Source organism: Coregonus clupeaformis, unplaced genomic scaffold (assembly GCF_020615455.1).
Source record: "Coregonus clupeaformis isolate EN_2021a unplaced genomic scaffold, ASM2061545v1 scaf2726, whole genome shotgun sequence".
NCBI lineage: Eukaryota > Metazoa > Chordata > Actinopteri > Salmoniformes > Salmonidae > Coregonus > Coregonus clupeaformis.
In genome coordinates, this window is record NW_025536180.1 from 7,501 (window position 1) to 32,500 (window position 25,000).

General features: G+C 40.5%; 14 non-coding genes and 2 pseudogenes across 14 annotated transcripts; all 16 read right to left on the bottom strand.

The window, feature by feature from the left end:
- Positions 1-6,272: 6,272 nt before the first annotated feature.
- On the bottom strand, positions 6,273-6,391 carry LOC121563164. The gene has a single exon (XR_005999794.1). It is a non-coding gene; the product is annotated as a 5S ribosomal RNA (ribosomal RNA).
- Positions 6,392-7,804: 1,413 nt separating this feature from the next.
- On the bottom strand, positions 7,805-7,923 carry LOC123489061. The gene has a single exon (XR_006660407.1). It is a non-coding gene; the product is annotated as a 5S ribosomal RNA (ribosomal RNA).
- A 415-nt stretch (positions 7,924-8,338) lies between these two features.
- LOC123489064 lies at positions 8,339-8,457 on the bottom strand. Its single transcript, XR_006660410.1, has one exon. It is a non-coding gene; the product is annotated as a 5S ribosomal RNA (ribosomal RNA).
- A 415-nt stretch (positions 8,458-8,872) lies between these two features.
- On the bottom strand, positions 8,873-8,991 carry LOC123489068. Its single transcript, XR_006660414.1, has one exon. It is a non-coding gene; the product is annotated as a 5S ribosomal RNA (ribosomal RNA).
- A 415-nt stretch (positions 8,992-9,406) lies between these two features.
- LOC123489071 lies at positions 9,407-9,525 on the bottom strand. Its single transcript, XR_006660417.1, has one exon. It is a non-coding gene; the product is annotated as a 5S ribosomal RNA (ribosomal RNA).
- A 1,172-nt stretch (positions 9,526-10,697) lies between these two features.
- Positions 10,698-10,816, bottom strand: LOC123489065. Its single transcript, XR_006660411.1, has one exon. It is a non-coding gene; the product is annotated as a 5S ribosomal RNA (ribosomal RNA).
- Positions 10,817-11,973: 1,157 nt separating this feature from the next.
- Positions 11,974-12,092, bottom strand: LOC123489077. Its single transcript, XR_006660420.1, has one exon. It is a non-coding gene; the product is annotated as a 5S ribosomal RNA (ribosomal RNA).
- A 2,131-nt stretch (positions 12,093-14,223) lies between these two features.
- On the bottom strand, positions 14,224-14,342 carry LOC123489056. Its single transcript, XR_006660402.1, has one exon. It is a non-coding gene; the product is annotated as a 5S ribosomal RNA (ribosomal RNA).
- A 1,160-nt stretch (positions 14,343-15,502) lies between these two features.
- On the bottom strand, positions 15,503-15,621 carry LOC123489067. Its single transcript, XR_006660413.1, has one exon. It is a non-coding gene; the product is annotated as a 5S ribosomal RNA (ribosomal RNA).
- A 1,157-nt stretch (positions 15,622-16,778) lies between these two features.
- LOC123489073 lies at positions 16,779-16,896 on the bottom strand (annotated as a pseudogene).
- A 1,155-nt stretch (positions 16,897-18,051) lies between these two features.
- On the bottom strand, positions 18,052-18,169 carry LOC123489070. The gene has a single exon (XR_006660416.1). It is a non-coding gene; the product is annotated as a 5S ribosomal RNA (ribosomal RNA).
- Positions 18,170-19,319: 1,150 nt separating this feature from the next.
- Positions 19,320-19,438, bottom strand: LOC123489058. The gene has a single exon (XR_006660404.1). It is a non-coding gene; the product is annotated as a 5S ribosomal RNA (ribosomal RNA).
- Positions 19,439-20,597: 1,159 nt separating this feature from the next.
- Positions 20,598-20,716, bottom strand: LOC123489075. The gene has a single exon (XR_006660418.1). It is a non-coding gene; the product is annotated as a 5S ribosomal RNA (ribosomal RNA).
- Positions 20,717-21,869: 1,153 nt separating this feature from the next.
- On the bottom strand, positions 21,870-21,988 carry LOC123489059. The gene has a single exon (XR_006660405.1). It is a non-coding gene; the product is annotated as a 5S ribosomal RNA (ribosomal RNA).
- A 1,146-nt stretch (positions 21,989-23,134) lies between these two features.
- LOC123489055 lies at positions 23,135-23,253 on the bottom strand. Its single transcript, XR_006660401.1, has one exon. It is a non-coding gene; the product is annotated as a 5S ribosomal RNA (ribosomal RNA).
- A 1,144-nt stretch (positions 23,254-24,397) lies between these two features.
- LOC123489074 lies at positions 24,398-24,514 on the bottom strand (annotated as a pseudogene).
- Between the last annotated feature and the right edge of the window lie 486 nt (positions 24,515-25,000).

Sequence of the window (25,000 nt, forward strand, 5' to 3'; positions counted from 1 at the left end):
TTTTTTTTTTTTTTTTTTTATTATCAAAAAATTCAATTTTTTACAATATTTACAGTACAATATTACAAAGAACAATACAGAAGACACTAGCCTAACATAGGCAGGTGAACAATTCACCCCCTATCAAATCAAAGAACCCAAAGAAATAAAAATACAACAAAAACTAGTATACAAAAAAACCCCAGACATGACTAAGACATAACAAATTCCACCCACAAAATAGGCAGATTAAAAACACCCCCCTATCAAATAAAATAAACAAAGAAAATATTCAAAATAATTCTTTCAAAAATTATAAGTGATTCCTCCACCATCCACCTTTGCAATCAACCCACACCCCTCAACAAAATGTTCATCAAAATCTTCCATCCCATAATTAAACAACATATCCATGTGTTTACTAAACAGTGATATGAAAATGCCCCACACCTTCACCCTCTTCCTGTCAAAAAAACCATAATTCCTCCTACAAAAAATAGCATACCTCACAAAACTCAAAACAATATTCAACAAGCACACATTAACGCCATCACATTTACCAGACACTCCAAATAACACAAGTTCCTCCCACACATACTTTTTCAAGAAATCACCCCCAGTTTTTACTTAACATTTCCTTAACTTTACAAAACATATCTTTTAATTCCTCACATTCTATAAACAAATGCATAAGCGTTTCTGGGAAACATCCACATATATCGCATTCCCTTTTTACTTCACAATTAATTTGATGTAACACCACCTTTGTAAATATTCTATTGTGTCTTAACTTAAAATCATTATTTTCACACTCCTTACTATTATATTTTACATTTAAATTTTCCCATATCTTTTTTCATCCAATTCTGGAAAAACTGTTTTCCAAAATTTTTCAGCAGCCGGCCTTCTATAACATTTTCCTACCATTATTCTATACAATATTTTCACTGGTATAGTAGATAAATGTACTTTCTTCTCACTGCTACCAATGAACAAATTAGGAAATACAAACAGATTTTCTCTTTCAACCTCACTATTTATTAAATCCACCCATGCGCTTGGTATGCTATTCTTTATCTTGTCATACATATTATTCACTGTTCCCCTTCCCACCTCTTCATCCCATTCCTTGATAATATCAAAAATAGCTTCTTCAGGTAAAAACCCTGGAATTACCTCATAGGTATAATCTTTTATTTGTCGTAGACCTGCACTCCTAAATACTTTATTATACAAAACTTGTTCTTTGTTCTTGATTTTCTCATTCAGAAATATAGGTTGATTCATAATCAGGTCAATATGACCACATTCATAATATACATTAGGCAACAACTCTGCCCATGCATTTAGCACCTCTTTATAAAAATCTGGTACCTTTTCAAACATTTTCCTTTTAAGCCCCATCAATAAACCATTATCTCCACATCCACCACTCTCCTCTAAGTAGACCTTAAAGAAGTGTTTCCAGCCATAATCTTCACTGTCATACAAATATTTCTTTACTGTTTTTATCCTAATAGCTTTTCTTTTGACATCTAAATCTACAAGTTTTAAACCTCCATCCACATAGTCAGCTATCAATGTTTTCTGAGATATTCTAACACCTTTACCATCCCATATAAAATTAGACACCACCTTATTTAATTCATTTAGCACCCACTCAGGCATGTCCAGGACTCCCAAAACATACACAAATTTAGATAATACCAAAGCATTTGCAACAATTACTTTACCTTTTAACCTTAATTTTCTATTTTTCCAGAAATTTTACGTTAGCTTGACTTTATTAAGGATCCCAGTCCAAGTTATATCTTTTGCCTCTTTCTCCTTTACACCAATGTTTACTCCCAGCACTTTAATAAAATCCCTTGCTATCTTGAATGGAATCTCACACTTATTTGCATCGATATCCCCAACAAACATTATTTCAGTCTTCTCTATATTAACTTTAGCGCCCGATGCCTTACCATATATATCTATGATTCTCATAATGCTTCCAATGCTTCCTATATCTTTCACAGTGCAAGTAGTGTCATCAGCGTACTGATGTACAACACTGATACCACCACCTGGGATTCCGACACCCCTTACCTCTTTATTACTATTTATTAAAGTAGCTAACGGTTCTGTAGAAATACTGTACAACAGAGCTGACAAAGGACAGCCCTGCCTTACTGACCTCTCTACAGGAAAAGTATCTGTTACCACTCCGTTACATTTGACACAACTTTTAGCCCCGCTGTACAACAGGTTGATCCAAGCTACAAACTTTGGCCCAAAACCAAACCTCTCCATAGTCTGTAATAGGAAGCTATGCTCCACTCTATCAAAGGCTTTGTTAAAATCCAAACTTAATACTATACCGCCTTCATTTTTCATTTGATTAACAACATCTCTAATTGTACAAATTACATCTGCAACATCTCTTCCAGGTATACCGTAGGCTTGTGTTGATGCAATAATACTCCCAATCACCTTTTTCATCCTATTCGCTAACACTTTAGTCAATATCTTATAATCGGAATTTAGAAGACTAATAGGCCTATAATTTTCTAACTTTAATCTACTGCCCCTATTCTTGAATAAAATCGTTAGCATACCAGTTGACATAGACTCAGGGATTTCCTTATTCTCTTCCATATAATGAAACACCTTCCCTAAAATGGGTGCCAAAATATCTACAAAGACTTTATAGAACTCATTTGTTAAACCATCCAAACCCGGACTTTTATTGCCTTGAGTGTTAACAATTGCTTCCTTGATTTCCATAATCGAAATCTCTTCATCACACATCATTCTATCTACCTGAGATACTTTGGCACTAATTGTATCCAGCACTTTTTCAACACATACTTTATCTACATCATTCTTTTTGTAAAGATTTCTGTAAAAGGATTCAACTGTATCTAAGATCTCAACAAAATCGTTTACCTTTACACCTTTTTCATTTTCCAACTCTACAATGTAACTCTTAGTTTGTTTTATTTTTTCAAGCCCCCAAAAAAAAGGATGTACATTTCTCTCCCTCCAAAGCGTACTGTGCCCTACTCCTAACAATAGCACCCAAACATTTCTTTTTTTCATAACGACCCAGCTCTGCATGGATTTTCAAATAGTTCACAACATCATAGTCTGGATCAGTATCAGCCTTTTCAAGTTCATGCAACATCCTATTTCTAAGCATTGTTTCTTTCTGCTTATCTAACCGGTTGTGATTTCTAGCATACCTAATACTCCTGTTTTTTACTTTTCCTTTCACTTCCTCCCACCATAAACACACATTCTCTTTTAACAGTACATTAGACATTTCATCATTAATACATTCAACAATTTCATTTCTATATCCTTCCTCCTTTAACAGACTGGCATTTAAACACCAGACACCTCCCCCTCTCCTCTCCACACCAAAACCCATTTGAAATGACATTACTGCGTGATCACTATATGCTGTAAAGTTATATGACATCTTCTTAACATGCTGCACCAATTCTTGTTTTGCTAGACATAAATCAATTCTGCTTTGTTTTAATTCCTTTAGCACCACCTGCCTTCTAGAAAACACTCTTCTGTTTGGATTTTCAGCCCTCCATATATCTACTAGATTCTCCTCATTCATAAGTTTCCATAATGCATTTCTAGAAGAGTCATATCTGAATCTAGCACAACTAGAGGCATCCATTCTACTACACCTCACATTAAAGTCTCCCATCAATATACAGTTTTCTGAGCACAGTGTTTTTAAGTTGTGAAACATTTCTCTCCTTTCAGATTCAATGTTTGAAGCATAAACATTGATTAAACGAAAAACTACATTTTGCACTTCAAATTCAATTGCAATAAGTCTGCCATCATTGTCAGCATATATTTGTTTTACATTTTGAACCACATCGTTTTTTTATCAAAATAGCCACACCACATGTTTTATCACTTCCATGACTACAAAAAATTAATCAGACCATTTACTCTTAATCTCCTGTATTTTGGAATCTGTCCAATTGGTCTCTTGAAAACACAACATGTCTGCCTTAACAGACACTAAAACCTGCTCAAATTTGCTCATGTTTCTCAAACTGTTACCATTTAGGGATGCGACTGTAATCATTAGTAATGTGTGCAGAGGTATAATCAGAGCAAAACAAGTCCTTTCAAAACCTACTTTTTCTTTTTTCCAAATCCCATCATCTCCCTAGTTTTCGACAATGACCTCTTATTTTTTGCAAACAACTGATGATCCTCACTATCTATTTCATCCTCCGTCTCCTGATTTGGAGCGGCAGGGAAGCCTTTTGAAAAGTGCGCTTTAACAGTGCCAGTGACTTCAGTGGACCCAGCTCGCTCTTTGGTGTCATTTTTACACACGCTTGAAACTGGCTCAGGCACCTGAGAAGCACCTTGCACCATCTCTACCTGTGTATGTATTTCACCCATCATGTGCTGCTGTTCCACCTTGTCAGCAGCAGAGACCAAAACTGCGTCTCGTGTTTTGCCAGAAGACATTACAGGCTCTTCAGGCATATCTGCCACTGTCTCTGAAGTCACACTCCCCATGTCACTCTCTTTTTCTCCTTCCATAAACACACTCCCCTCCTCTTCCTCAGAAGTGAGGTCCATTGTTTGCAAAAGTAAGTGATCTTTTCCCTTCTTACAGCTACATCTAACTTTCGGTCTGTCACACATTTCACACACATTACCTATGTTCAAACATTCTCTGGCATAATGCCCTTGTTCACTACATTTATGGCAAGTGAATTCTGGACATTCCTTAAGTATGTGCCCCGGCTGAATACATAGTCTACATACCTTCACTTGATTGTCATGGATTACACGAAAATATTCAAATCCCTCGACAGTGTTAAATTTGGTAGAATATGGCAAGGATTGCACATTGTCTGTGAACTTCACCTTGCAAAATCTCGTCCCGTCTACAATGTCTGTTCCTGGCCACATCCTCCTCTTGATTGGCGTGGTCGCCTTCACTTTCCAGCCTCTTAGTTTCTCATATATCTCCCCATCTGTAATGTATGCAGGCAAGTTCAAAAAGGACACCACAAGCTCATCGTTCCCTAGCTCTTTAGCCATGATTTGACAGTTCTTTATCTTTAGCCCGTCCATTAGTCTTTCTTTTCCCTTTACATGAGACATTGTTATTTCATACTTATTTCCGTCTCTCATTCTACATCCAAGTATTGTTCCACAAACTTCCCTTATTCCTCTCAGCAATTCCATCGTTGTTATTTTCCCTTCTCCAATTATTTCCACGTTCACCGTCAGTTCCTTCTCATACTTTCTTTTCTTCAGTTCTTCATTTGAAATTCTGATTTCACTGTTGTCCTTTCTCGTCGTCGTTTGTATTCTTGATGTTGACGCCATGTTGTCCATCCGGTTATTTTAATCAATATCCCCCAAACAGCTCACGCCGATGGGGGATAATAACAAAAAAGTTTCAAAGAAAATCAACTACAATCACACACAAACTTTCAAACTTATAAATTTAAAAAAAACTCCAAACAAACGATATCCTCTCTCAAGCACTCAGACACCTGCCGCTCATCCACTTCCTGAAATTCCAAAAAGGGGCGTATTCAGGCTGGTATGGCCGTAAGCGTGGGAACAAGTCTTGGTACACTATATAAAGACATTAACAAAATTCATCAGTGATTCGAATTTCCGTGCAACTTATTGAACCGACTGAAAACAAAGGCTGAATGTACTGCCTATATTTTGAGGGAAACGCATTGTCTATTATTTAATTTGATCAGGGCAGGGCAGCACATACAAACTGCATTTAGTCCAATAAAAATACATGATATTATTAGGGTGATAAATAAAACGCAGTTGCTCCATGACACATATATTTTGAGGGAAACGCACTGTCTATTATTTAAATTGATCAGGGCAGGGCAGGGCAGCACATACAAACTGCATTTAGTCCAATAAAAATACATGATATTATTAGGGTGATAAATAAAATCAGTTGCTCCATGACATATATCTTTTGAGGGAAACGCACTGTCTATTATTTAATTTGATCAGGGCAGGGCAGGGCAGCACATACAAACTGCATTTAGTCCAATAAAAATACATGATATTATTAGGGTGATAAATAAAAGGCAGTTGCTCCATGACACATATATTTTGAGGGAAACGCACTGTCTATTATTTAATTTGATCAGGGCAGGGCAGGGCAGCACATACAAACTGCATTTAGTCCAATAAAAATACATGATATTATTAGGGTGATAAATAAAAGGCAGTTGCTCCATGACACAGCAGTACTCTCTAGTGGAACAAAAAGCCTACAGCACCTGGTATTGCCAGGTGGTCTCCCATCCAAGTACTAACCAGGCCCAATCCTGCTTAGCTTCCGAGATCAGACGAGATCAGGCATATTGAGGCTGGTATGGCCGTAAGCGCATGAACAACTCTTGGTACACTATATAAAGACATGAACAAAATGTATCAGCGATTCGTATTTCCATGCAACTTAATTAACCTACTAAAAACAAAGGCTGAATGTACTGTCTATATTTTGAGGGAAACGCACAGTGTATTATTTAATTTGATCATGGCAGGGCAGGGCAGCACATACAAACTGCATTTAGTCCAATAAAAATACAGGATATTATTTGGGTGATAAATAAAAGGCAGTTGCTCCATGACACATATATTTTGAGGGAAACACACTGTCTATTAGGCTGTGCTCAGTAAACTGACTACAGTGTGCAAGCCCACCTCCTGTCCTGACTGAGCAATTGATTTCTCCAGTCTCTGAAAACTGCATTAGCCAAAACACATTGGTCGAGAGAAGGTCAGTGCCATCATGATGATGGAACGACAAGTTCACTAAACCCAGCACTCAATCACACAGGCATATGCATGCACTTAACGGAATCCATGGAACGTCCCAACTCTGACATGAACAAAATGTATCAGCGATTAGTATTTCCATGCAACTTAATGATCCGACTAAAAACAAAGGCTGAATGTACTGCCTATATTTTCAAGGAAACGCACTGTCTATTATTTAATTTGATCAGGTTAGGACAGCACATACAAACTGCATTTAGTCCAATAAAAATACAGGATATTATTAGGGTGATAAATAAAAAGCAGTTGCTCCATGACACATATATTTTGAGGGAAACACAATGTCTATTATTTAAATTGATCAGGGCAGGGCAGGGAAGGGCAGCACATACAAACTGCATTTAGTCCAATAAAAATACATGATATTATTAGGGTGATAAATAAAAGGCAGTTGCTCCATGACACATATATTTTGAGGGAAACACACTGTCTATTATTTAAATTGATCAGGGCAGGGCAAGGCAGCACATACAAACTGCATTTAGTCCAAAAAAATACATGATATTATTAGGGTGATAATTAAAAGGCAGTTGCTCCATGACACAAGAGTACTCTCTAGGTGAACAAAAAGCTTACAGCACCTGGTATTCCAAGGCAGTCTCCCATCAACGTATTAAGAGGGCCCGATCCTGCTTAGCTTCTGAGATCGGGCGTATTCAGGCTGGTATGGCCGTAAGCATGGGAATACATCTTGGTACACTATATAAAGACATGAACAAAATTTATCAGTGATTAGTATTTCCATGCAACTTAATGAACCGACTAAAAACAAAGGCTGAATGTACTGCCAATATTTTGAGGGAAATGCACTGTCTATTATTTAACTTGATCTGGGAAGGGCAGGGCAGGGCAGCACATACAAACTGCATTTAGTCCAATAAAAATACATGATATTATTAGGGTGATAAATAAAAGGAAGTTGCTCCATGACACAAGAGCACTCTCTAGTGGAACAAGAAGCTTACAGCACCTGGTATTCCCAGGCAGTCTCCCATCCTAGTACTAACCAGGCCCAATCCTGCTTAGCTTCCAAGATCAGACGAGATCAGGTGTATTCAGGCTGGTATGGCCGTAAGCGTGGGAACAAATCTTGGTACACTATATAAAGACATGAACAAAATGTATCAGCGATTAGTATTTCCATGCAACTTAATGATCCGACTAAAAACAAAGGCTGAATGTACTGCCTATATTTTCAAGGAAACGCACTGTCTATTATTTAATTTGATCAGGTTAGGACAGCACATACAAACTGCATTTAGTCCAATAAAAATACATGATATTATTAGGGTGATAAATAAAAGGCAGTTGCTCCATGACACATATATTTTGAGGGAAACGCACTGTCTATTATTTAAATTGATCAGGGCAGTGCAGGGCAGGGCACCACATACAAACTGCATTTAGTCCAATAAAAATACATAATATTATTAGGGTGATAAATAAAAGGCAGTTGCTCCATGACACAAGAGTACTCTCTAGTGGAACAAAAAGCTTACAGCACCTGGTATTCCAAGGCGGTCTCCCATCGAAGTACTAAACAGGCCCAATCCTGCTTAGCTTCCAAGATCAGACGAGATCGGGCGTATTCAGGCTGGTATGGCCGTAAGCGAAGGAACAACTCTTGGTACACTATATAAAGACATGAACAAAATGTATCAGTGATTCGTATTTCCATGCAACTTAATGAACCGACTAAAAACAAAGGCTGAATGTACTGCCAATATTTTGAGGGAAACGAACTCTCTATTATTTAAATTGATCAGGGCAGGGCAGGGCAGCACATACAAACTGCATTTAGTCCAATAAAAATACATGATATTATTAGGGTGATAAATAAAAGGCAGTTAATCCATGACACATATATTTTGAGGGAAACGCACTGTCTATTATTTAATTTGATCTGGGCAGGGCAGGGCAGCACATACAAACTGCATTTTTCCCAATAATAATACATGATTTTATTAGGGTGATAAATATAAGGCAGTTGCTCCACGACACAAGAGTACACTCTAGTGGAACAAAAAGCTTACAGCACCTGGCATTCCCAGGAGGTCTCCCATCCAAGTACTAACCAGACCCAACCCTGCTTAGCTTCTGAGATCAGACGAGATCGGGCGTATTCCGGCTGGTATGGCCGTAAGCATTGGAACAAATCTTGGTACACTATATAAAGACATGAACAAAATGTATCAGTGATTCGTATTTCCATGCAACTTAATGAACCGACTAAAAACAAAGGCTGAATGTACTGCCTATATTTTCAGGGAAACACACTGTATATTATTTAATTTAATCAGGTTAGGTCAGCACATACAAACTGCATTTAGTCCAATAAAAATACATGATATTATTAGGGTGATAAATAAAAGGCAGTTGCTCCATGACACATATATTTTGAGGGAAACGCACTGTCTATTATTTAAATTGATCAGGGCAGTGCAGGGCAGGGCACCACATACAAACTGCATTTAGTCCAATAACAATCCATGATATTATTAGGGTGATAAATAAAAAGCAGTTGCTCCATGACACAAGAGTACGCTCTAGTGGAACAAAAAGCTTACAGCACCTGGTATTCCAAGGCAGTCTCCCATCGAAGTACTAAACAGGCCCGATCCTGCTTAGCTTCCGAGATCGGACGAGAGCGGGAGTATTCAGGCTGGTATGGCCGTAAGCATGGGAACAAATCTTGGTACACTATATAAAGTCAATGTGTCACTCACTCTGAAAGGGACACAGAAACGTATCCACTTTGTGACACAAACTGAAGAAGCTCAACCCCTGCTTACATTTCCAATATATATATATATATATATATATATATATATTTGAGTCTTGTTGGGGGGAAGAGGGCATATCCTATGTTGATTTATGACAAGTTCATTGACTAGGGCCCTATAAAATAGGCGTTGCGGACCGAATCACGGAATCCAGACATTAAACCGAAATTCAACAATATTCAAACATTTATTGAACTTAGTAAGAAATCAACTAAATCTATTCAACTTGTTAGAAAAACGCATTCATTTGCCCAAGTCAATCATAAGACATGAACAAAATGCATCAGTGATTCGTATTTCCATGAACTTTCTGAAACGGCACAGGAATGCCCCTGTCTGTGTGCATGTGTGCGGTGCGCGCGTATGTCTACACTTTGTGTAGCCGTTAGCGATGATGCTAATGATAACCTTCTTCTGGTAGGGAAGGAATGGCTTTCCCCAAAACCTTCGCAAGTAAATGTTAACTACAAAGTAGCCTATGCCTGCATGGCAGAATTATACCGTGATCATTTGCATCACTCCAGTTGCCATTTGTTCTACAGCAACACCGCTTAACCAAACAAAGGTCTCTTCCTGGTGCATGCTTGCATTTAAGGGTAACTACACCCCAAAATCTAAATCTCTTAAATTTTTCCCAGACCTTACAAATGGTCACCTGATAGGGTTTAAACATTGTTGTGGACATAGAACATCCAATTGTGCTGTTTTGCTATTAAAAAGGTGTACTTTTGAGAGCGAAAACCTGCCAAAACAGGGACAAACAGTCAACGGGGAAATCTAAACGGAGAAAAGGGAACTTGGGAATTAACGGAATCAGGCAAAACATTGAAGGGATTGTATAGTGCCCTAATGGACTACAGACATTGACTGTCTCCTAGACTAAAAACAAAGGCTGCATGTACTGCCTATATTTTGAGGGAAACGCACTGTCCATTTTATTTGATTTTTGATCAGGGCAGGGCAGCACACAAACTGCATTTAGTCCAAAAACAATCCATGATATTATTAGGGTGATAAATAAAAAGGCAGTTGCTCCATGACACAAGAGCACGCTCTACTGGGACAAAAAGCTTACAGCACCTGGTATTCCCAGGCGGTCTCCCATCCAAGTACTAACCAGGCCCGACCCTGCTTAGCTTCCGAGATCGGACGAGATCGGGCGTATTCAGGCTGGTATGGCCGTAAGCGAGGGAACAACTCTTGGTACACTATATAAAGTCAATGTGTCACTCACTCTGAAAGGGACACAGAAACGTATCCACTTTGTGACACAAACTGAAGAAGCTCAACCCCTGCTTACATTTCCAATATATATATATATATATATTTGAGTCTTGTTGGGGGAAGAGGGCATATCCTATGTTGATTTATGACAAGTTCATTGACTAGGGCCCTATAAAATAGGCGTTGCGGACCGAATCACGGAATCCAGACATTAAACCGAAATTCAACAATATTCAAACATTTATTGAACTTAGTAAGAAATCAACTAAATCTATTCAACTTGTTAGAAAACGCATTCATTTGCCCAAGTCAATCATAAGACATGAACAAAATGCATCAGTGATTCGTATTTCCATGAACTTTCTGAAACGGCACAGGAATGCCCCTGTCTGTGTGCATGTGTGCGGTGCGCGCGTATGTCTACACTTTGTGTAGCCGTTAGCGATGATGCTAATGATAACCTTCTTCTGGTAGGGAAGGAATGGCTTTCCCCAAAACCTTCGCAAGTAAATGTTAACTACAAAGTAGCCTATGCCTGCCTGGCAGAATTATACCGTGATCATTTGCATCACTCCAGTTGCCATTTGTTCTACAGCAACACCGCTTAACCAAACAAAGGTCTCTTCCTGGTGCACGCTTGCATTTAAGGGTAACTACACCCCAACATCTAAATGTCTTACATTTTTCCCAGACCTCACAAATGGTCACCTGATAGGGTTTAAACATTGTTGTGGACATAGAACATCCAATTGTGCTGTTTTGCTATTAAAAAGGTGTACTTTTGAGAGCGAAAACCTGCCAAAACAGGGACAAACGGTCAACGGGGAAATCTAAACGGAGAAAAGGGAACTTGGGAATTAACGGAATCAGGCAAAACATTGAAGGGATTTTATAGTGCCCTAATGGACTACAGACATTGACTGTCTCCTAGACTAAAAACAAAGGCTGCATGTACTGCCTATATTTTGAGGGGAAACGCACTGTCCATTTTGATTTGATTTGATCAGGGCAGGGCAGCACACAAACTGCATTTAGTCCAATAACAATCCATGATATTATTAGGGTGATAAATAAAAAGCAGTTGCTCCATGACACAAGAGCACGCTCTACTGGGACAAAAAGCTTACAGCACCTGGTATTCCCAGGCGGTCTCCCATCCAAGTACTAACCAGGCCCGACCCTGCTTAGCTTCCGAGATCGGATGAGATCGGGCGTATTCAGGCTGGTATGGCCATAAGCAAGGGAACAACTCTTGGTACACTATATAAAGTCAATGTGTCACTCACTCTGAAAGGGACACAGAAACGTATCCACTTTGTGACACAAACTGAAGAAGCTCAACCCCTGCTTACATTTCCAATATATATATATATATATTTGAGTCTTGTTGGGGGGAAGAGGGCATATCCTATGTTGATTTATGACAAGTTCATTGACTAGGGCCCTATAAAATAGGCGTTGCGGACCGAATCACGGAATCCAGACATTAAACCGAAATTCAACAATATTCAAACATTTATTGAACTTAGTAAGAAATCAACTAAATCTATTCAACTTGTTAGAAAACGCATTCATTTGCCCAAGTCAATCATAAGACATGAACAAAATGCATCAGTGATTCGTATTTCCATGAACTTTCTGAAACGGCACAGGAATGCCCCTGTCTGTGTGCATGTGTGCGGTGCGCGCGTATGTCTACACTTTGTGTAGCCGTTAGCGATGATGCTAATGATAACCTTCTTCTGGTAGGGAAGGAATGGCTTTCCCCAAAACCTTCGCAAGTAAATGTTAACTACAAAGTAGCCTATGCCTGCCTGGCAGAATTATACCGTGATCATTTGCATCACTCCAGTTGCCATTTGTTCTACAGCAACACCGCTTAACCAAACAAAGGTCTCTTCCTGGTGCACGCTTGCATTTAAGGGTAACTACACCCCAAAATCTAAATGTCTTACATTTTTCCCCAGACCTCACAAATGGTCACCTGATAGGGTTTAAACATTGTTGTGGACATAGAACATCCAATTGTGCTGTTTTGCTATTAAAAAGGTGTACTTTTGAGAGCGAAAACCTGCCAAAACAGGGACAAACGGTCAACGGGGAAATCTAAACGGAGAAAAAGGGAACTTGGGAATTAACGGAATCAGGCAAAACATTGAAGGGATTGTATAGTGCCCTAATGGACTACAGACATTGACTGTCTCCTAGACTAAAAACAAAGGCTGCATGTACTGCCTATATTTTGAGGGAAACGCACTGTCCATTATTGATTTGATTTGATCAGGGCAGGGCAGCACACAAACTGCATTTAGTCCAATAACAATCCATGATATTATTAGGGTGATAAATAAAAAGCAGTTGCTCCATGACACAAGAGCACGCTCTACTGGGACAAAAGCTTACAGCACCTGGTATTCCCAGGCGGTCTCCCATCCAAGCACTAAACCATCTGCCCCCGGCTTCCCCCCGGGGGGCGGCGAGTCGGTTTAATATTGAACTTAGTAAGAAATCAACTAAATCTATTCAACTTGTTAGAAAATGCATTCATTTGCCCAAGTCAATCATAAGATATGAACAAAATGCAACAGTGATTCGTATTTCCATGAACTTTCTGAAACGGCACAGGAATGCCCTTGTCTGTGTGCATGTGTGCGGTGCGCGCGTATGTCTACACTTTGTGTAGCCGTTAGCGATGATGCTAATGATAACCTTCTTCTGGTAGGGAAGGAATGGCTTTCCCCAAAACCTTCGCAAGTAAATGTTAACTACAAAGTAGCCTATGCCTGCCTGGCAGAATTATACCGTGATCATTTGCATCACTCCAGTGGCCATTTGTTCTACAGCAACACTGCTTAACCAAACAAAGGTCTCTTCCTGGTGCATGCTTGCATTTAAGGGTAACTACACCCCAACATCTAAATGTCTTAAATTTTTCCCAGACCTCACAAATGGTCACCTGATAGGGTTTAAACATTGTTGTGGACATAGAACATCCAATTGTGCTGTTTTGCTATTAAAAAGGTGTACTTTTGAGAGCGAAAACCTGCCAAAACAGGGACAAACGGTCAACGGGGAAATCTAAACGGAGAAAAGGGAACTTGGGAATTAACGGAATCAGGCAAAACATTGAAGGGATTGTATAGTGCCCTAATGGACTACAGACATTGACTGTCTCCTAGATTAAAAAACAAAGGCTGCATGTACTGCCTATATTTTGAGGGAAACGCACTGTCCATTATTTGATTTGATTTGATCAGGGCAGGGCAGCACACAAACTGCATTTAGTCCAATAACAATCCATGATATTATTAGGGTGATAACAAAAAGGCAGTTGCTCCATGACACAAGAGCACGCTCTACTGGGACAAAAAGCTTACAGCACCTGGTATTCCCAGGCGGTCTCCCATCCAAGTACTAACCAGGCCCGACCCTGCTTGGCTTCCGAGATCGGACGAGATCGGGCGTTTTCAGGCTGGTATGGCCGTAAGCTAGGGAACAACTCTTGGTACACTATATAAAGTCAATGTGTCACTCACTCTGAAAGGGACACAGAAACGTATCCACTTTGTGACACAAACTGAAGAAGCTCAACCCCTGCTTACATTTCCAATATATATATATATATATATTTGAGTCTTGTTGGGGGAGAGAGGGCATATCCTATGTTGATTTATGACAAGTTCATTGACTAGGGCCCTATAAAATAGGCGTTGCGGACCGAATCACGGAATCCAGACATTAAACCGAAATTCAACAATATTCAAACATTTATTGAACTTAGTAAGAAATCAACTAAATCTATTCAACTTGTTAGAAAACGCATTCATTTGCCCAAGTCAATCATAAGACATGAACAAAATGCATCAGTGATTCGTATTTCCATGAACTTTCTGAAACGGCACAGGAATGCCCCTGTCTGTGTGCATGTGTGCGGTGCGCGCGTATGTCTACACTTTGTGTAGCCGTTAGCGATGATGCTAATGATAACCTTCTTCTGGTAGGGAAGGAATGGCTTTCCCCAAAACCTTCGCAAGTAAATGTTAACTACAAAGTAGCCTATGCCTGCCTGGCAGAATTATACCGTGATCATTTGCATCACTCCAGTGGCCATTTGTTCTACAGCAACACCGCTTAACCAAACAAAGGTCTCTTCTTGGTGCATGCTTGCATTTAAGGGTAACTACACCCCAACATCTAAATGTCTTAAATTTTTCCCAGACCTCACAAATGGTCACCTGATAGGGTTTAAACATTGTTGTGGACATAGAACATCCAATTGTGCTGTTTTGCTATTAAAAAGGTGTACTTTTGAGAGCGAAAACCTGCCAAAACAGGGACAAACGGTCAACGGGGAAATCTAAACGGAGAAAAGGGAACTTGGGAATTAACGGAATCAGGCAAAACATTGAAGGGATTGTATAGTGCCCTAATGGACTACAGACATTGACTGTCTCCTAGATTAAAAAACAAAGGCTGCATGTACTGCCTATATTTTGAGGGAAACGCACTGTCCATTATTTGATTTGATTAGGGCAGGGCAGGGCAGCACACAAACTGCATTTAGTCCAATAACAATCCATGATATTATTAGGGTGATAACAAAAAGGCAGTTGCTCCATGACACAAGAGCACGCTCTACTGGGACAAAAAGCTTACAGCACCTGGTACTCCCAGGCGGTCTCCCATCCAAGTACTAACCAGGCCCGACGCTGCTTAGCTTCCGAGATCGGACGAGATCAGGCGTATTCAGGCTGGTATTGCCGTAAGCGAGGGAACAACTCTTGGTACACTATATAAAGTCAATGTGTCACTCACTCTGAAAGGGACACAGAAACGTATCCACTTTGTGACACAAACTGAAGAAGCTCAACCCTTGCTTACATTTCCAATATATATATATATATTTGAGTCTTGTTGGGGGGGGGAGGGCATATCCTATGTTGATTTATGACAAGTTCATTGACTAGGGCCCTATAAAATAGGCGTTGCGGACCGAATCACGGAATCCAGACATTAAACCGAAATTCAACAATTTTCAAACATTTATTGAACTTAGTAAGAAATCAACTAAATCTATTCAACTGGTTAGAAAACGCATTCATTTGCCCAAGTCAATCATAAGACATGAACAAAATGCATCAGTGATTCGTATTTCCATGAACTTTCTGAAACGGCACAGGAATGCCCCTGTCTGTGTGCATGTGTGCGGTGCGCGCGTATGTCTACACTTTGTGTAGCCGTTAGCGATGATGCTAATGATAACCTTCTTCTGGTAGGGAAGGAATGGCTTTCCCCAAAACCTTCGCAAGTAAATGTTAACTACAAAGTAGCCTATGCCTGCCTGGCAGAATTATACCGTGATCATTTGCATCACTCCAGTTGCCATTTGTTCTACAGCAACACCGCTTAACCAAACAAAGGTCTCTTCCTGGTGCACGCTTGCATTTAAGGGTAACTACACCCCAAACATCTAAATGTCTTACATTTTTCCCAGACCTCACAAATGGTCACCTGATAGGGTTTAAACATTGTTGTGGACATAGAACATCCAATTGTGCTGTTTTGCTATTAAAAAGGTGTACTTTTGAGAGCGAAAACCTGCCAAAACAGGGACAAACGGTCAACGGGGAAATCTAAACGGAGAAAAGGGAACTTGGGAATTAACGGAATCAGGCAAAACATTGAAGGGATTGTATAGTGCCCTAATGGACTACAGACATTGACTGTCTCCTAGACTAAAAACAAAGGCTGCATGTACTGCCTATATTTTGAGGGAAACGCACTGTCCATTATTTGATTTGATTTGATCAGGGCAGGGCAGACACACAAACTGCATTTAGTCCAATAACAATCCATGATATTATTAGGGTGATAAATAAAAGGCAGTTGCTCCATGACACAAGAGCACGCTCTACTGGGACAAAAAGCTTACAGCACCTGGTACTCCCAGGCGGTCTCCCATCCAAGTACTAACCAGGCCCGACGCTGCTTAGCTTCCGAGATCGGACGAGATCAGGCGTATTCAGGCTGGTATTGCCGTAGCGAGGAACAACTCTTGGTACACTATATAAAGTCAATGTGTCACTCACTCTGAAAGGGACACAGAAACGTATCCACTTTGTGACACAAACTGAAGAAGCTCAACCCCTTGCTTACATTTCCAATATATATATATATATATTTGAGTCTTGTTGGGGGGAAGAGGGCATATCCTATGTTGATTTATGACAAGTTCATTGACTAGGGCCCTATAAAATAGGCGTTGCGGACCGAATCACGGAATCCAGACATTAAACCGAAATTCAACAATATTCAAACATTTATTGAACTTAGTAAGAAATCAACTAAATCTATTCAACTTGTTAGAAAACGCATTCATTTGCCCAAGTCAATCATAAGACATGAACAAAATGCATCAGTGATTCGTATTTCCATGAACTTTCTGAAACGGCACAGGAATGCCCCTGTCTGTGTGCATGTGTGCGGTGCGCGCGTATGTCTACACTTTGTGTAGCCGTTAGCGATGATGCTAATGATAACCTTCTTCTGGTAGGGAAGGAATGGCTTTCCCCAAAACCTTCGCAAGTAAATGTTAACTACAAAGTAGCCTATGCCTGCCTGGCAGAATTATACCGTGATCATTTGCATCACTCCAGTGGCCATTTGTTCTACAGCAACACCGCTTAACCAAACAAAGGTCTCTTCCTGGTGCACGCTTGCATTTAAGGGTAACTACACCCCAAAATCTAAATGTCTTACATTTTTCCCAGACCTCACAAATGGTCACCTGATAGGGTTTAAACATTGTTGTGGACATAGAACATCCAATTGTGCTGTTTTGCTATTAAAAAGGTGTACTTTTGAGAGCGAAAACCTGCCAAAACAGGGACAAACGGTCAACGGGGAAATCTAAACGGAGAAAAGGGAACTTGGGAATTAACGGAATCAGGCAAAACATTGAAGGGATTGTATAGTGCCCTAATGGACTACAGACATTGACTGTCTCCCTAGACTAAAAACAAAGGCTGCATGTACTGCCTATATTTTGAGGGAAACGCACTGTCCATTATATTTGATTTGATCAGGGCAGGGCAGCACACAAACTGCATTTAGTCCAATAACAATCCATGATATTATTAGGGTGATAAATAAAAGGCAGTTGCTCCATGACACAAGAGCACGCTCTACTGGGACAAAAAGCTTACAGCACCTGGTACTCCCAGGCGGTCTCCCATCCAAGTACTAACCAGGCCCGACGCTGCTTAGCTTCTGAGATCGGACGAGATCAGGCGTATTCAGGATGGTATGGCCGTAGCGAGGAACAACTCTTGGTACACTATATAAAGTCAATGTGTCACTCACTCTGAAAGGGACACAGAAACGTATCCACTTTGTGACACAAACTGAAGAAGCTCAACCCTTGCTTACATTTCCAATATATAGATATATATTTGAGTCTTGTTGGGGGAAGAGGGCATATCCTATGTTGATTTATGACAAGTTCATTGACTAGGGCCCTATAAAATAGGCGTTGCGGACCGAATCACGGAATCCAGACATTAAACCGAAATTCAACAATATTCAAACATTTATTGAACTTAGTAAGAAATCAACTAAATCTATTCAACTTGTTAGAAAACGCATTCATTTGCCCAAGTCAATCATAAGACATGAACAAAATGCATCAGTGATTCGTATTTCCATGAACTTTCTGAAACGGCACAGGAATGCCCCTGTCTGTGTGCATGTGTGCGGTGCGCGCGTATGTCTACACTTTGTGTAGCCGTTAGCGATGATGCTAATGATAACCTTCTTCTGGTAGGGAAGGAATGGCTTTCCCCAAAACCTTCGCAAGTAAATGTTAACTACAAAGTAGCCTATGCCTGCCTGGCAGAATTATACCGTGATCATTTGCATCACTCCAGTGGCCATTTGTTCTACAGCAACACCGCTTAACCAAACAAAGGTCTCTTCCTGGTGCACGCTTGCATTTAAGGGTAACTACACCCCAAAATCTAAATGTCTTACATTTTTCCCAGACCTCACAAATGGTCACCTGATAGGGTTTAAACATTGTTGTGGACATAGAACATCCAATTGTGCTGTTTTGCTATTAAAAAGGTGTACTTTTGAGAGCGAAAACCTGCCAAAACAGGGACAAACGGTCAACGGGGAAATCTAAACGGAGAAAAGGGAACTTGGGAATTAACGGAATCAGGCAAAACATTGAAGGGATTTTTTAGTGCCCTAATGGACTACAGACATTGACTGTCTCCTAGACTAAAAACAAAGGCTGCATGTACTGCCTATATTTTGAGGGAAACGCACTGTCCATTATTTGATTTGATCAGGGCAGGGCAGCACACACAAACTGCATTTAGTCCAATAACAATCCATGATATTATTAGGGTGATAAATAAAAGGCAGTTGCTCCATGACACAAGAGCACGCTCTACTGGGACAAAAAGCTTACAGCACCTGGTACTCCCAGGCGGTCTCCCATCCAAGTACTAACCAGGCCCGACGCTGCTTAGCTTCTGAGATCGGACGAGATCAGGCGTATTCAGGATGGTATGGCCGTAAGCGAGGGAACAACTCTTGGTACACTATATAAAGTCAATGTGTCACTCACTCTGAAAGGGACACAGAAACGTATCCACTTTGTGACACAAACTGAAGAAGCTCAACCCTTGCTTACATTTCCAAAAATATATATATATATATATTTGAGTCTTGTTGGGGGGGAAGAGGGCATATCCTATGTTGATTTATGACAAGTTCATTGACTAGGGCCCTATAAAATAGGCGTTGCGGACCGAATCACGGAATCCAGACATTAAACCGAAATTCAACAATATTCAAACATTTATTGAACTTAGTAAGAAATCAACTAAATCTATTCAACTTGTTAGAAACGCATTCATTTGCCCAAGTCAATCATAAGACATGAACAAAATGCATCAGTGATTCGTATTTCCATGAACTTTCTGTACGGCACAGGAATGCCCCTGTCTGTGTGTGCATGTGTGCGGTGCGCGCGTATGTCTACACTTTGTGTAGCCGTTAGCGATGATGCTAATGATAACCTTCTTCTGGTAGGGAAGGATTGGCTTTCCCCAAAACCTTCGCAAGTAAATGTTAACTACAAAGTAGCCTATGCCTGCCTGGCAGAATTATACCGTGATCATTTGCATCACTCCAGTGGCCATTTGTTCTACAGCAACACCGCTTAACCAAACAAAGGTCTCTTCCTGGTGCACGCTTGCATTTAAGGGTAACTACACCCCAAAATCTAAATGTCTTACATTTTTCCCAGACCTCACAAATGGTCACCTGATAGGGGTTTAAACATTGTTGTGGACATAGAACATCCAATTGTGCTGTTTTGCTATTAAAAAGGTGTACTTTTTGAGAGCGAAAACCTGCCAAAACAGGGACAAACGGTCAACGGGAAATCTAAACGGAGAAAAGGGAACTTGGGAATTAACGGAATCAGGCAAAACATTGAAGGGATTTTATAGTGCCCTAATGGACTACAGACATTGACTGTCTCCTAGACTAAAAACAAAGGCTGCATGTACTGCCTATATTTTGAGGAAACGCACTGTCCATTTGATTTGATTTGATCAGGGCAGGGCAGCACACACAAACTGCATTTAGTCCAATAACAATCCATGATATTATTAGGGTGATAAATAAAAGGCAGTTGCTCCATGACACAAGAGCACGCTCTACTGGGACAAAAGCTTACAGCACCTGGTATTCCCAGGCGGTCTCCCATCCAAGTACTAACCAGGCCCGACCCTGCTTAGCTTCCGAGATCGGACGAGATCGGGCGTATTCAGGCTGGTATGGCCGTAAGCGAGGGAACAACTCTTGGTACACTATATAAAGTCAATGTGTCACTCACTCTGAAAGGGACACAGAAACGTATCCACTTTGTGACACAAACTGAAGAAGCTCAACCCCTTGCTTACATTTCCAATATATAATATATATATTTGAGTCTTGTTGGGGGGAGAGGGCATATCCTATGTTGATTTATGACAAGTTCATTGACTAGGGCCCTATAAAATAGGCGTTGCGGACCGAATCACGGAATCCAGACATTAAACCCGAAATTCAACAATATTCAAACATTTATTGAACTTAGTAAGAAATCAACTAAATCTATTCAACTTGTTAAAAACGCATTCATTTGCCCAAGTCAATCATAAGACATGAACAAAATGCATCAGTGATTCGTATTTCCATGAACTTTCTGAAACGGCACAGGAATGCCCCTGTCTGTGTGCATGTGTGCGGTGCGCGCGTATGTCTACACTTTGTGTAGCCGTTAGCGATGATGCTAATGATAACCTTCTTCTGGTAGGGAAGGAATGGCTTTCCCCAAAACCTTCGCAAGTAAATGTTAACTACAAAGTAGCCTATGCCTGCCTGGCAGAATTATACCGTGATCATTTGCATCACTCCAGTGGCCATTTGTTCTACAGCAACACCGCTTAACCAAACAAAGGTCTCTTCCTGGTGCACGCTTGCATTTAAGGGTAACTACACCCCAAAATCTAAATGTCTTACATTTTCCCCAGACCTCACAAATGGTCACCTGATAGGGTTTAAACATTGTTGTGGACATAGAACATCCAATTGTGCTGTTTTGCTATTAAAAAGGTGTACTTTTGAGAGCGAAAACCTGCCAAAACAGGGACAAACGGTCAACGGGGAAATCTAAACGGAGAAAAGGGAACTTGGGAATTAACGGAATCAGGCAAAACATTGAAGGGATTTTATAGTGCCCTAATGGACTACAGACATTGACTGTCTCCTAGACTAAAAACAAAGGCTGCATGTACTGCCTATATTTTGAGGGAAACGCACTGTCCATTATTTGATTTGATCAGGGCAGGGCAGCACACACAAACTGCATTTAGTCCAATAACAATCCATGATATTATTAGGGTGATAAATAAAAGGCAGTTGCTCCATGACACAAGAGCACGCTCTACTGGGACAAAAAGCTTACAGCACCTGGTACTCCCAGGCGGTCTCCCATCCAAGTACTAACCAGGCCCGACGCTGCTTAGCTTCTGAGATCGGACGAGATCAGGCGTATTCAGGATGGTATGGCCGTAAGCGAGGGAACAACTCTTGGTACACTATATAAAGTCAATGTGTCACTCACTCTGAAAGGGACACAGAAACGTATCCACTTTGTGACACAAACTGAAGAAGCTCAACCCTTGCTTACATTTCCAATATATAGATATATATTTGAGTCTTGTTGGGGGGGGGGGCATATCCTATGTTGATTTATGACAAGTTCATTGACTAGGGCCCTATAAAATAGGCGTTGCGGACCGAATCACGGAATCCAGACATTAAACCGAAATTCAACAATATTCAAACATTTATTGAACTTAGTAAGAAATCAACTAAATCTATTCAACTTGTTAGAAAACGCATTCATTTGCCCAAGTCAATCAAAAGACATGAACAAAATGCATCAGTGATTCGTATTTCCATGAACTTTCTGAACGGCACAGGAATGCCCCTGTCTGTGTGCATGTGTGCGGTGCGCGCGTATGTCTACACTTTGTGTAGCCGTTAGCGATGATGCTAATGATAACCTTCTTCTGGTAGGGAAGGAATGGCTTTCCCCAAAACCTTCGCAAGTAAATGTTAACTACAAAGTAGCCTATGCCTGCCTGGCAGAATTATACCGTGATCATTTGCATCACTCCAGTAGCCATTTGTTCTACAGCAACACCGCCAACCAAACAAAGGTCTCTTCCTGGTGCCGCTTGCATTTAAGGGTAACTACACCCCAAAATCTAAATGTCTTACATTTTCCCCAGACCTCACAAATGGTCACCTGATATGGGTTTAAACATTGTTGTGGACATAGAACATCCAATTGTGCTGTTTTGCTATTAAAAGGTGTACTTTTGAGAGCGAAAACCTGCCAAAACAGGGACAAACGGTCAACGGGAAATCTAAACGGAGAAAAGGGAACTTGGGAATTAACGGAATCAGGCAAAACATTGAAGGGATTTTATAGTGCCCTAATGGACTACAGACATTGACTGTCTCCTAGACTAAAAACAAAGGCTGCATGTACTGCCTATATTTTGAGGGAAACGCACTGTCCATTATTTGATTTGATCAGGGCAGGGCAGCACACACAAACTGCATTTAGTCCAATAACAATCCATGATATTATTAGGGTGATAAATAAAAGGCAGTTGCTCCATGACACAAGAGCACGCTCTACTGGGACAAAAAGCTTACAGCACCTGGTATTCCCAGGCGGTCTCCCATCCAAGTACTAACCAGGCCCGACCCTGCTTAGCTTCCGAGATCAGACGAGATCGGGCGTATTCAGGCTGGTATGGCCGTAAGCGAGGGAACAACTCTTGGTACACTATATAAAGTCAATGTGTCACTCACTCTGAAAGGGACACAGAAACGTATCCACTTTGTGACACAAACTGAAGAAGCTCAACCCTTGCTTACATTTCCAATATATAGATATATATTTGAGTCTTGTTGGGGGAAGAGGGCATATCCTATGTTGATTTATGACAAGTTCATTGACTAGGGCCCTATAAAATAGGCGTTGCGGACCGAATCACGGAATCCAGACATTAAACCGAAATTCAACAATATTCAAACATTTATTGAACTTAGTAAGAAATCAACTAAATCTATTCAACTTGTTAGAAAACCATTCATTTGCCCAAGTCAATCATAAGACATGAACAAAATGCATCAGTGATTCGTATTTCCATGAACTTTCTGTACGGCACAGGAATGCCCCTGTCTGTGTGCATGTGTGCGGTGCGCGCGTATGTCTACACTTTGTGTAGCCGTTAGTGATGATGCTAATGATAACCTTCTTCTGGTAGGGAAGGAATGGCTTTCCCCAAAACCTTCGTAAGTAAATGTTAACTACAAAGTAGCCTATGCCTGCCTGGCAGAATTATACCGTGATCATTTGCATCACTCCAGTGGCCATTTGTTCTACAGCAACACCGCAACCAAACAAAGGTCTCTTCCTGGTGCACGCTTGCATTTAAGGGTAACTACACCCCAAAATCTAAATGTCTTACATTTTTCCCAGACCTCACAAATGGTCACCTGATATGGTTTAAACATTGTTGTGGACATAGAACATCCAATTGTGCTGTTTTGCTATTAAAAGGTGTACTTTTGAGAGCGAAAACCTGCCAAAACAGGGACAAAAGGTCAACGGGAAATCTAAACGGAGAAAAGGGAACTTGGGAATTAACGGAATCAGGCAAAACATTGAAGGGATTTTATAGTGCCCTAATGGACTACAGACATTGACTGTCTCCTAGACTAAAAACAAAGGCTGCATGTACTGCCTATATTTTGAGGGAAACGCACTGTCCATTATTTGATTTGATCAGGGCAGGGCAGCACACACAAACTGCATTTAGTCCAATAACAATCCATGATATTATTAGGGTGATAAATAAAAGGCAGTTGCTCCATGACACAAGAGCACGCTCTACTGGGACAAAAGCTTACAGCACCTGGTATTCCCAGGCGGTCTCCCATCAAGTACTAACCAGGCCCGACGCTGCTTAGCTTCCGAGATCGGACGAGATCAGGCGTATTCAGGCTGGTATGGCCGTAGCGAGGGAACAACTCTTGGTACACTATATAAAGTCAATGTGTCACTCACTCTGAAAGGGACACAGAAACGTATCCACTTTGTGACACAAACTGAAGAAGCTCAACCCTTGCTTACATTTCCAATATATATATATATATTTGAGTCTTGTTGGGGGAGAGGGGCATATCCTATGTTGATTTATGACAAGTTCATTGACTAGGGCCCTATAAAATAGGCGTTGCGGACCGAATCACGGAATCCAGACATTAAACCGAAATTCAACAATATTCAAACATTTATTGAACTTAGTAAGAAATCAACTAAATCTATTCAACTTGTTAGAAAACGCATTCATTTGCCCAAGTCAATCATAAGACATGAACAAAATGCATCAGTGATTCGTATTTCCATGAACTTTCTGAAACGGCACAGGAATGCCCCTGTCTGTGTGCATGTGTGCGGTGCGCGCGTATGTCTACACTTTGTGTAGCCGTTAGCGGTGATGCTA